The sequence below is a fragment of the Lepisosteus platostomus genome, chromosome 12 (genome assembly GCF_059453375.1).
Source record: "Lepisosteus platostomus isolate fLepPlt1 chromosome 12, fLepPlt1.hap1, whole genome shotgun sequence".
NCBI lineage: Eukaryota > Metazoa > Chordata > Actinopteri > Semionotiformes > Lepisosteidae > Lepisosteus > Lepisosteus platostomus.
This window is the reverse complement of record NC_142622.1, coordinates 33,149-45,586: the sequence shown is the minus strand read 5'-3', so window position 1 is coordinate 45,586 and position 12,438 is coordinate 33,149.

The window sequence follows — 12,438 nt, the reverse complement described above, 5'->3', positions numbered from 1 at the left end:
GAAACAATCAAGACAACAGATAGAAGCACTTGCATTTGAATGAGTTTCAAGCATGCTTGGGTGCTCGTGTGATCTGAGTGACTTAGTTTTGGAATACAACTGTCGCGTGGTGCACCGCGACCTCCAGGCACCCCGGAGTTTCTGAAAAAAAATTTTCTGCGATTTTCACGAAACCACTTTTCTTCAACTTGAATTGGGCTAAAAATCCATCCCTGAAAATAAAAATTCTCTGAGTAGTGTGGAAATGCTGATCCTTACCCTGCCTGGGTTGTCCACTGAGCATTTCCGCGAACTCTATCTGAAGTTCTCTGGGCATGGGATTTTGACATATTCCCCAAACCAAAAGGAATGAGTGGGAAACAATCAAGACAACAGATAGAAGCACTTGCATTTGAATGAGTTTCAAGCATGCTTGGGTGCTCGTGTGATCTGAGTGACTTAGTTTTGGAATACAACTGTCGCGTGGTGCACCGCGACCTCCAGGCACCCCGGAGTTTCTGAAAAAAAATTTTCTGCGATTTTCACGAAACCACTTTTCTTCAACTTGAATTGGGCTAAAAATCCATCCCTGAAAATAAAAATTCTCTGAGTAGTGTGGAAATGCTGATCCTTACCCTGCCTGGGTTGTCCACTGAGCATTTCCGCGAACTCTATCTGAAGTTCTCTGGGCATGGGATTTTGACATATTCCCCAAACCAAAAGGAATGAGTGGGAAACAATCAAGACAACAGATAGAAGCACTTGCATTTGAATGAGTTTCAAGCATGCTTGGGTGCTCGCGTGATCTGAGTGACTCAGTTTTGGAATACAACTGTCGCGTGGTGCACCGCGACCTCCAGGCACCCCGGAGTTTCTGAAAAAAAATTTTCTGCGATTTTCACGAAACCACTTTTCTTCAACTTGAATTGGGCTAAAAATCCATCCCTGAAAATAAAAATTCTCTGAGTAGTGTGGAAATGCTGATCCTTACCCTGCCTGGGTTGTCCACTGAGCATTTCCGCGAACTCTATCTGAAGTTCTCTGGGCATGGGATTTTGACATATTCCCCAAACCAAAAGGAATGAGTGGGAAACAATCAAGACAACAGATAGAAGCACTTGCATTTGAATGAGTTTCAAGCATGCTTGGGTGCTCGTGTGATCTGAGTGACTCAGTTTTGGAATACAACTGTCGCGTGGTGCACCGCGACCTCCAGGCACCCCGGAGTTTCTGAAAAAAAATTTTCTGCGATTTTCACGAAACCACTTTTCTTCAACTTGAATTGGGCTAAAAATCCATCCCTGAAAATAAAAATTCTCTGAGTAGTGTGGAAATGCTGATCCTTACCCTGCCTGGGTTGTCCACTGAGCATTTCCGCGAACTCTATCTGAAGTTCTCTGGGCATGGGATTTTGACATATTCCCCAAACCAAAAGGAATGAGTGGGAAACAATCAAGACAACAGATAGAACCACTTGTATTTGAATGAGTTTCAAGCATGCTTGGGTGCTCGTGTGATCTGAGTGACTTGGATTTGGAATACAACTGTCGCGTGGTGCACCGCGACCTCCAGGCACCCCGGAGTTTCTGAAAAAAATTTTCTGCGATTTTCACGATACCACTTTTCTTCAACTTGAATTGGGCTAAAAATCCATCCCTGAAAATAAAAATTCTCTGAGTAGTGTGGAAATGCTGATCCTTACCCTGCCTGGGTTGTCCACTGAGCATTTCCGCGAACTCTATCTGAAGTTCTCTGGGCATGGGATTTTGACATATTCCCCAAACCAAAAGGAATGAGTGGGAAACAATCAAGACAACAGATAGAAGCAGTTGCATTTGAATGAGTTTCAAGCATGCTTGGGTGCTCGTGTGATCTGAGTGACTCAGTTTTGGAATACAACTGTCGCGTGGTGCACCGCGACCTCCAGGCACCCCGGAGTTTCTGAAAAAAAATTTTCTGCGATTTTCACGAAACCACTTTTCTTCAACTTGAATTGGGCTAAAAATCCATCCCTGAAAATAAAAATTCTCTGAGTAGTGTGGAAATGCTGATCCTTACCCTGCCTGGGTTGTCCACTGAGCATTTCCGCGAACTCTATCTGAAGTTCTCTGGGCATGGGATTTTGACATATTCCCCAAACTAAAAGGAATGAGTGGGAAACAATCAAGACAACAGATAGAAGCACTTGCATTTGAATGAGTTTCAAGCATGCTTGGGTGCTCGTGTGATCTGAGTGACTCAGTTTTGGAATACAACTGTCGCGTGGTGCACCGCGACCTCCAGGCACCCCGGAGTTTCTGAAAAAAAAATATCTGCGATTTTCACGAAACCACTTTTCTTCAACTTGAATTGGGCTAAAAATCCATCCCTGAAAATAAAAAATTCAATGAGTAGTGTGGAAATGCTGATCCTTACCCTGCCTGGGTTGTCCACTGAGCACTTCCGCGAACTCTATCTGAAGTTCTCTGGGCATGGGATTTTGACATATTCCCCAAACCAAAAGGAATGAGTGGGAAACAATCAAGGAAACAGATAGAAGCACTTGCATTTGAATGAGTTTCAAGCATGCTTGGGTGCTTGTGTGATCTGAGTGACTCAGTTTTGGAATACAACTGTCACGTGGTGCACCGCGTCCTCCAGGCACCCCGGAGTTTCTGAAAAAAAATTTCTGCGATTTTCACGAAACCACTTTTCTTCAACTTGAATTGGGCTAAAAATCCATCCCTGAAAATAAAAATTCTCTGAGTAGTGTGGAAATGCTGATCCTTACCCTGCCTGGGTTGTCCACTGAGCATTTCCGCGAACTCTATCTGAAGTTCTCTGGGCATGGGATTTTGACATATTCCCCAAACCAAAAGGAATGAGTGGGAAACAATCAAGACAACAGATAGAAGCACTTGCATTTGAATGAGTTTCAAGCATGCTTGGGTACTCGTGTGATCTGAGTGACTCAGTTTTGGAATTCAACTGTCGCGTGGTGCACCACGACCTCCAGGCACCCCGGAGTTTCTGAAAAAAATTTTTCTGCTTTTTTCACGAAACCACTTTTCTTCAACTTGAATTGGGCTAAAAATCCATCCCTGAAAATAAAAATTCTCTGAGTAGTGTGGAAATGCTGATCCTTACCCTGCCTGCGTTGTCCACTGAGCATTTCCGCGAACTCTATCTGAAGTTCTCTGGGCATGGGATTTTGACATATTCCCCAAACCAAAAGGAATGAGTGGGAAACAATCAAGACAACAGATAGAAGCCCTTGCATTTGAATGAGTTTCAAGCATGTGTAGATTAAACTGACCCAGGGACGCCAAATAATGTAGATTAAGCTGACCCAGGGACGCCAAATATGTAATCATAGTGGCTCTCTGAAGGCACCAGTTCTGTAGGGTTTGGGCATTTACTGAGACAATTATTAATTGTAGCAGTAAATCACAAAGTTGATTCTTTTGATGGCTTTAGAATCCAACCATGCGACATAACTCAAACAACGCGCACACACAGGTACTAATACACGAGGATACATTTATTAATACATAGAATATGCATGTAAAACTAACAGATCTTATCGAGAGGGTTATCAGAATACAAAATATATATATTCAATCAGTTACAAAGTGTTACACATATCAAGAGGACATACGTTCAGTATATCATTCATTTAGACCGTTTCGTAAAGTGAACTTGGTTACAACTTCTACATTAGATACTCAAAACAAGTACATAACTCTTAGGAATTAAATTGATATCAACTGGTTGGGATAACAATTGAATTCTCGAGCTGTAATGCATTGAAGTTGAATACTCATCCAATCTCTGGGGATTCAGATCTCCTGCGGGCACAAAGAAACAGTTGCAGGCTGTTGCTGTCCAATCCGCGCTCTCTGGCTCGGTGCCAGGCTGTGCTGTGCGGCTTGCGACGGTGCGCTGCTGATGCTCACTGTTGGCTTTAACTAGCAAAGTTTGTGCACAGGAGAAAAGATGACTGTGGGTCCTAGCAAGTCAGGAAGAGGACCGGTTCATTCCTGATGAAGAGCTAGTTCTGAATAGTGATTCAGCTGTCCACAGTTCCGACCTGTTCACGAGGCCTGCTGCTGGTTACTCTCTGGCAACCTCCACTCTAGATTCTAAGAACAAAGGAAAGTTCTGGCACTCGGACACACTGGCCGTTCCGTGGTTGTCCGGGCTGAGTCTCAGGATGGTCAGGAGGCGCGCTGCGAGGATGTCCTGCCCTTGGGAGCCTTCTGCTCCTGGGCCGTCCTGCCCTGGAATTCTCCTTTGAATTCCCTTTTTAGGATTGTCCACAGAATCCTCTCCAGAATCCCTTCTGAATCTTGTTGAATCTGAATCTGAATCTGAATCTGAATCTGAATCTGAATCTTACAGGCTCTCTGTGTTGCCTGTTTTTACCTGGAGGAACTTCAGCTCATTGATTGGCTGAAAGTTCCATGGGCATCAGAGTCCCACGTGGGTTACTCGGCCCTACCAGTCCCTGATTGGTTGATCAAGGTGAGATATGAGTCACTTACTCCTGACACTTAGTAATGCAGTCCAGATGTCCAACTGGCACTCCCTAAACAGATAGGTGCCAATGGATGACCATTGATCATGATAGCCAGGCTTAGCTAAGTGCATCCCCCTTTGGGAGCTGTCCTTATCAAAAGAAAACATCTTGCATGAATGGTTTCTCTGTGGCTGCACCACAGAGATGAACAGAGAAATGGGGCCTCATTTGGGAAGCTCAGAAACACTTAATTCTGCCTTATTATTAAGCCTCGCCGCTACACATGCTTGGGTGCTCGTGTGATCTGAGTGACTCAGCTTTGGAATACAACTGTCGCGTGGTGCACCGCGACCTCCAGGCACCACGAAGTTTCTGAAAAAAATTTTCTGCGATTTTCACGAAACCACTTTTCTTCAACTTGAATTGGGCTAAAAATCCATCCCTGAAAATAAAAATTCTCTGAGTAGTGTGGAAATGCTGATCCTTACCCTGCCTGGGTTGTCCACTGAGCATTTCCGCGAACTCTATCTGAAGTTCTCTGGGCATGGGATTTTGACATATTCCCCAAACCAAAAGGAATGAGTGGGAAACAATCAAGACAACAGATAGAAGCACTTGCATTTGAATGAGTTTCAAGCATGCTTGTGTTCTCGTGTGATCTGAGTGACTCAGTTTTGGAATACAACTGTCGCATGGTGCACCGCGACCTCCAGGCACCCCGGAGTTTCTGAAAAAAAAATATCTGCGATTTTCACGAAACCACTTTTCTTCAACTTGAATTGGGCTAAAAATCCATCCCTGAAAATAAAAATTCTCTGAGTAGTGTGGAAATGCTGATCCTTACCCTGCCTGGGTTGTCCACTGAGCATTTCCGCGAACTCTATCTGAAGTTCTCTGGGCATGGGATTTTGACATATTCCCCAAACCAAAAGGAATGAGTGGGAAACAATCAAGACAACAGATAGAAGCACTTGCATTTGAATGAGTTTCAAGCATGCTTGGGTACTCGTGTGATCTGAATGACTCAGTTTTGGAATACAACTGTCGCGTGGTGCACCGCGACCTCCAGGCACCCCGGAGTTACTGAAAAAAAAATATCTGCGATTTTCACGAAACCACTTTTCTTCAACTTGAATTGGGCTAAAAATCCATCCCTGAAAATAAAAATTCTCTGAGTAGTGAGGAAATGCTGATCCTTACCCTGCCTGGGTTGTCCACTGAGCATTTCCGCGAACTCTATCTGAAGTTCTCTGGGCATGGGATTTTGACATATTCCCCAAACCAAAAGGAATGAGTGGGAAACAATCAAGACAACAGATAGAAGCACTTGCATTTGAATGAGTTTCAAGCATGCTTGGGTACTCGTGTGATCTGAGTGACTCAGTTTTGGAATTCAACTGTCGCGTGGTGCACCACGACCTCCAGGCACCCCGGAGTTTCTGAAAAAAAATTTTCTGCTTTTTTCACGAAACCACTTTTCTTCAACTTGAATTGGGCTAAAAATCCATCCCTGAAAATAAAAATTCTCTGAGTAGTGTGGAAATGCTGATCCTTACCCTGCCTGCGTTGTCCACTGAGCATTTCCGCGAACTCTATCTGAAGTTCTCTGGGCATGGGATTTTGACATATTCCCCAAACCAAAAGGAATGAGTGGGAAACAATCAAGACAACAGATAGAAGCCCTTGCATTTGAATGAGTTTCAAGCATGTGTAGATTAAACTGACCCAGGGACGCCAAATAATGTAGATTAAGCTGACCCAGGGACGCCAAATATGTAATCATAGTGGCTCTCTGAAGGCACCAGTTCTGTAGGGTTTGGGCATTTACTGAGACAATTATTAATTGTAGCAGTAAATCACAAAGTTGATTCTTTTGATGGCTTTAGAATCCAACCATACGACATAACTCAAACAACGCGCACACACAGGTACTAATACACGAGGATACATTTATTAATACATAGAATATGCATGTAAAACTAACAGATCTTATCGAGAGGGTTATCAGAATACAAAATATATATATTCAATCAGTTACAAAGTGTTACACATATCAAGAGGACATACGTTCAGTATATCATTCATTTAGACCGTTTCGTAAAGTGAACTTGGTTACAACTTCTACATTAGATACTCAAAACAAGTACATAACTCTTAGGAATTAAATTGATATCAACTGGTTGGGATAACAATTGAATTCTCGAGCTGTAATGCATTGAAGTTGAATACTCATCCAATCTCTGGGGATTCAGATCTCCTGTGGGCACAAAGAAACAGTTGCAGGCTGTTGCTGTCCAATCCGCGCTCTCTGGCTCGGTGCCAGGCTGTGCTGTGCGGCTTGCGACGGTGCGCTGCTGATGCTCACTGTTGGCTTTAACTAGCAAAGTTTGTGCACAGGAGAAAAGATGACTGTGGGTCCTAGCAAGTCAGGAAGAGGACCGGTTCATTCCTGATGAAGAGCTAGTTCTGAATAGTGATTCAGCTGTCCACAGTTCCGACCTGTTCACGAGGCTTGCTGCTGGTTACTCTCTGGCAACCTCCACTCTAGATTCTAAGAACAAAGGAAAGTTCTGGCACTCGGACACACTGGCCGTTCCGTGGTTGTCAGGGCTGAGTCTCAGGATGGTCAGGAGGCGCGCTGCGAGGATGTCCTGCCCTTGGGAGCCTTCTGCTCCTGGGCCGTCCTGCCCTGGAATTCTCCTTTGAATTCCCTTTTTAGGATTGTCCACAGAATCCTCTCCAGAATCCCTTCTGAATCTTGTTGAATCTGAATCTGAATCTGAATCTGAATCTGAATCTGAATCTTACAGGCTCTCTGTGTTGCCTGTTTTTACCTGGAGGAACTTCAGCTCATTGATTGGCTGAAAGTTCCATGGGCATCAGAGTCCCACGTGGGTTACTCGGCCCTACCAGTCCCTGATTGGTTGATCAAGGTGAGATATGAGTCACTTACTCCTGACACTTAGTAATGCAGTCCAGATGTCCAACTGGCACTCCCTAAACAGATAGGTGCCAATGGATGACCATTGATCATGATAGCCAGGCTTAGCTAAGTGCATCCCCCTTTGGGAGCTGTCCTTATCAAAAGAAAACATCTTGCATGAATGGTTTCTCTGTGGCTGCACCACAGAGATGAACAGAGAAATGGGGCTTCATTTGGGAAGCTCAGAAACACTTAATTCTGCCTTATTATTAAGCCTCGCCGCTACACATGCTTGGGTGCTCGTGTGATCTGAGTGACTCAGCTTTGGAATACAACTGTCGCGTGGTGCACCGCGACCTCCAGGCACCACGGAGTTTCTGAAAAAAAATTTTCTGCGATTTTCACGAAACCACTTTTCTTCAACTTGAATTGGGCTAAAAATCCATCCCTGAAAATAAAAATTCTCTGAGTAGTGTGGAAATGCTGATCCTTACCCTGCCTGGGATGTCCACTGAGCATTTCCGCGAACTCTATCTGAAGTTCTCTGGGCATGGGATTTTGACATATTCCCCAAACCAAAAGGAATGAGTGGGAAACAATCAAGACAACAGATAGAAGCACTTGCATTTGAATGAGTTTCAAGCATGCTTGGGTACTCGTGTGATCTGAGTGACTCAGTTTTGGAATACAACTGTCGCATGGTGCACCGCGACCTCCAGGCACCCCGGAGTTTCTGAAAAAAAAATATCTGCGATTTTCACGAAACCACTTTTCTTCAACTTGAATTGGGCTAAAAATCCATCCCTGAAAATAAAAATTCTCTGAGTAGTGTGGAAATGCTGATCCTTACCCTGCCTGGGTTGTCCACTGAGCATTTCCGCGAACTCTATCTGAAGTTCTCTGGGCATGGGATTTTGACATATTCCCCAAACCAAAAGGAATGAGTGGGAAACAATCAAGACAACAGATAGAAGCACTTGCATTTGAATGAGTTTCAAGCATGCTTGGGTACTCGTGATCTGAGTGACTCAGTTTTGGAATACAACTGTCGCGTGGTGCACCGCGACCTCCAGGCACCCCGGAGTTTCTGAAAAAAAAATATCTGCGATTTTCACGAAACCACTTTTCTTCAACTTGAATTGGGCTAAAAATCCATCCCTGAAAATAAAAATTCTCTGAGTAGTGTAGAAATGCTGATCCTTATCCTGCCTGGGTTGTCCACTGTGCATTTCCGCGAACTCTATCTGAAGTTCTCTGGGCATGGGATTTTGACATATTCCCCAAACCAAAAGGAATGAGTGGGAAACAATCAAGACAACAGATAGAAGCACTTGCATTTGAATGAGTTTCAGGCATGCTTGGGTACTCGTGTGATCTGAGTGACTCAGTTTTGGAATACAACTGTCGCGTGGTGAACCGCGACCTCCAGGCACCCCGGAGTTTCTGAAAAAAAATTTCTGCGATTTTCACGAAACCACTTTTCTTCAACTTGAATTGGGCTAAAAATCCATCCCTGAAAATAAAAATTCTCTGAGTAGTGTGGAAATGCTGATCCTTACCCTGCCTGGGATGTCCACTGAGCATTTCCGCGAACTCTATCTGAAGTTCTCTGGGCATGGGATTTTGACATATTCCCCAAACCAAAAGGAATGAGTGGGAAACAATCAAGACAACAGATAGAAGCACTTGCATTTGAATGAGTTTCAAGCATGCTTGGGTACTCGTGTGATCTGAGTGACTCAGTTTTGGAATACAACTGTCGCATGGTGCACCGCGACCTCCAGGCACCCCGGAGTTTCTGAAAAAAAAATATCTGCGATTTTCACGAAACCACTTTTCTTCAACTTGAATTGGGCTAAAAATCCATCCCTGAAAATAAAAATTCTCTGAGTAGTGTGGAAATGCTGATCCTTACCCTGCCTGGGTTGTCCACTGAGCATTTCCGCGAACTCTATCTGAAGTTCTCTGGGCATGGGATTTTGACATATTCCCCAAACCAAAAGGAATGAGTGGGAAACAATCAAGACAACAGATAGAAGCCCTTGCATTTGAATGAGTTTCAAGCATGTGTAGATTAAACTGACCCAGGGACGCCAAATAATGTAGATTAAGCTGACCCAGGGACGCCAAATATGTAATCATAGTGGCTCTCTGAAGGCACCAGTTCTGTAGGGTTTGGGCATTTACTGAGACAATTATTAATTGTAGCAGTAAATCACAAAGTTGATTCTTTTGATGGCTTTAGAATCCAACCATACGACATAACTCAAACAACGCGCACACACAGGTACTAATACACGAGGATACATTTATTAATACATAGAATATGCATGTAAAACTAACAGATCTTATCGAGAGGGTTATCAGAATACAAAATATATATATTCAATCAGTTACAAAGTGTTACACATATCAAGAGGACATACGTTCAGTATATCATTCATTTAGACCGTTTCGTAAAGTGAACTTGGTTACAACTTCTACATTAGATACTCAAAACAAGTACATAACTCTTAGGAATTAAATTGATATCAACTGGTTGGGATAACAATTGAATTCTCGAGCTGTAATGCATTGAAGTTGAATACTCATCCAATCTCTGGGGATTCAGATCTCCTGTGGGCACAAAGAAACAGTTGCAGGCTGTTGCTGTCCAATCCGCGCTCTCTGGCTCGGTGCCAGGCTGTTCTGTGCGGCTTGCGACGGTGCGCTGCTGATGCTCACTGTTGGCTTTAACTAGCAAAGTTTGTGCACAGGAGAAAAGATGACTGTGGGTCCTAGCAAGTCAGGAAGAGGACCGGTTCATTCCTGATGAAGAGCTAGTTCTGAATAGTGATTCAGCTGTCCACAGTTCCGACCTGTTCACGAGGCTTGCTGCTGGTTACTCTCTGGCAACCTCCACTCTAGATTCTAAGAACAAAGGAAAGTTCTGGCACTCGGACACACTGGCCGTTCCGTGGTTGTCCGGGCTGAGTCTCAGGATGGTCAGGAGGCGCGCTGCGAGGATGTCCTGCCCTTGGGAGCCTTCTGCTCCTGGGCCGTCCTGCCCTGGAATTCTCCTTTGAATTCCCTTTTTAGGATTGTCCACAGAATCCTCTCCAGAATCCCTTCTGAATCTTGTTGAATCTGAATCTGAATCTGAATCTGAATCTGAATCTGAATCTGAATCTTACAGGCTCTCTGTGTTGCCTGTTTTTACCTGGAGGAACTTCAGCTCATTGATTGGCTGAAAGTTCCATGGGCATCAGAGTCCCACGTGGGTTACTCGGCCCTACCAGTCCCTGATTGGTTGATCAAGGTGAGATATGAGTCACTTACTCCTGACACTTAGTAATGCAGTCCAGATGTCCAACTGGCACTCCCTAAACAGATAGGTGCCAATGGATGACCATTGATCATGATAGCCAGGCTTAGCTAAGTGCATCCCCCTTTGGGAGCTGTCCTTATCAAAAGAAAACATCTTGCATGAATGGTTTCTCTGTGGCTGCACCACAGAGATGAACAGAGAAATGGGGCCTCATTTGGGAAGCTCAGAAACACTTAATTCTGCCTTATTATTAAGCCTCGCCGCTACACATGCTTGGGTGCTCGTGTGATCTGAGTGACTCAGCTTTGGAATACAACTGTCGCGTGGTGCACCGCGACCTCCAGGCACCACGGAGTTTCTGAAAAAAAATTTTCTGCGATTTTCACGAAACCACTTTTCTTCAACTTGAATTGGGCTAAAAATCCATCCCTGAAAATAAAAATTCTCTGAGTAGTGTGGAAATGCTGATCCTTACCCTGCCTGGGATGTCCACTGAGCATTTCCGCGAACTCTATCTGAAGTTCTCTGGGCATGGGATTTTGACATATTCCCCAAACCAAAAGGAATGAGTGGGAAACAATCAAGACAACAGATAGAAGCACTTGCATTTGAATGAGTTTCAAGCATGCTTGGGTACTCGTGTGATCTGAGTGACTCAGTTTTGGAATACAACTGTCGCATGGTGCACCGCGACCTCCAGGCACCCCGGAGTTTCTGAAAAAAAAATATCTGCGATTTTCACGAAACCACTTTTCTTCAACTTGAATTGGGCTAAAAATCCATCCCTGAAAATAAAAATTCTCTGAGTAGTGTGGAAATGCTGATCCTTACCCTGCCTGGGTTGTCCACTGAGCATTTCCGCGAACTCTATCTGAAGTTCTCTGGGCATGGGATTTTGACATATTCCCCAAACCAAAAGGAATGAGTGGGAAACAATCAAGACAACAGATAGAAGCACTTGCATTTGAATGAGTTTCAAGCATGCTTGGGTGCTCGTGTGATCTGAGTGACTCAGTTTTGGAATACAACTGTCGCGTGGTGCACCGCGACCTCCAGGCACCCCGGAGTTTCTGAAAAAAAATTTTCTGCGATTTTCACGAAACCACTTTTCTTCAACTTGAATTGGGCTAAAAATCCATCCCTGAAAATAAAAATTCTCTGAGTAGTGTGGAAATGCTGATCCTTACCCTGCCTGGGTTGTCCACTGAGCATTTCCGCGAACTCTATCTGAAGTTCTCTGGGCATGGGATTTTGACATATTCCCCAAACCAAAAGGAATGAGTGGGAAACAATCAAGACAACAGATAGAAGCACTTGCATTTGAATGAGTTTCAGGCATGCTTGGGTACTCGTGTGATCTGAGTGACTCAGTTTTGGAATACAACTGTCGCGTGGTGAACCGCGACCTCCAGGCACCCCGGAGTTTCTGAAAAAAAATTTCTGCGATTTTCACGAAACCACTTTTCTTCAACTTGAATTGGGCTAAAAATCCATCCCTGAAAATAAAAATTCTCTGAGTAGTGTGGAAATGCTGATCCTTACCCTGCCTGGGTTGTCCACTGAGCATTTCCGCGAACTCTATCTGAAGTTCTCTGGGCATGGGATTTTGACATATTCCCCAAACCAAAAGGAATGAGTGGGAAACAATCAAGACAACAGATAGAAGCACTTGCATTTGAATGAGTTTCAAGCATGCTTGGGTACTCGTGTGATCTGAGTGACTCAGTTTTG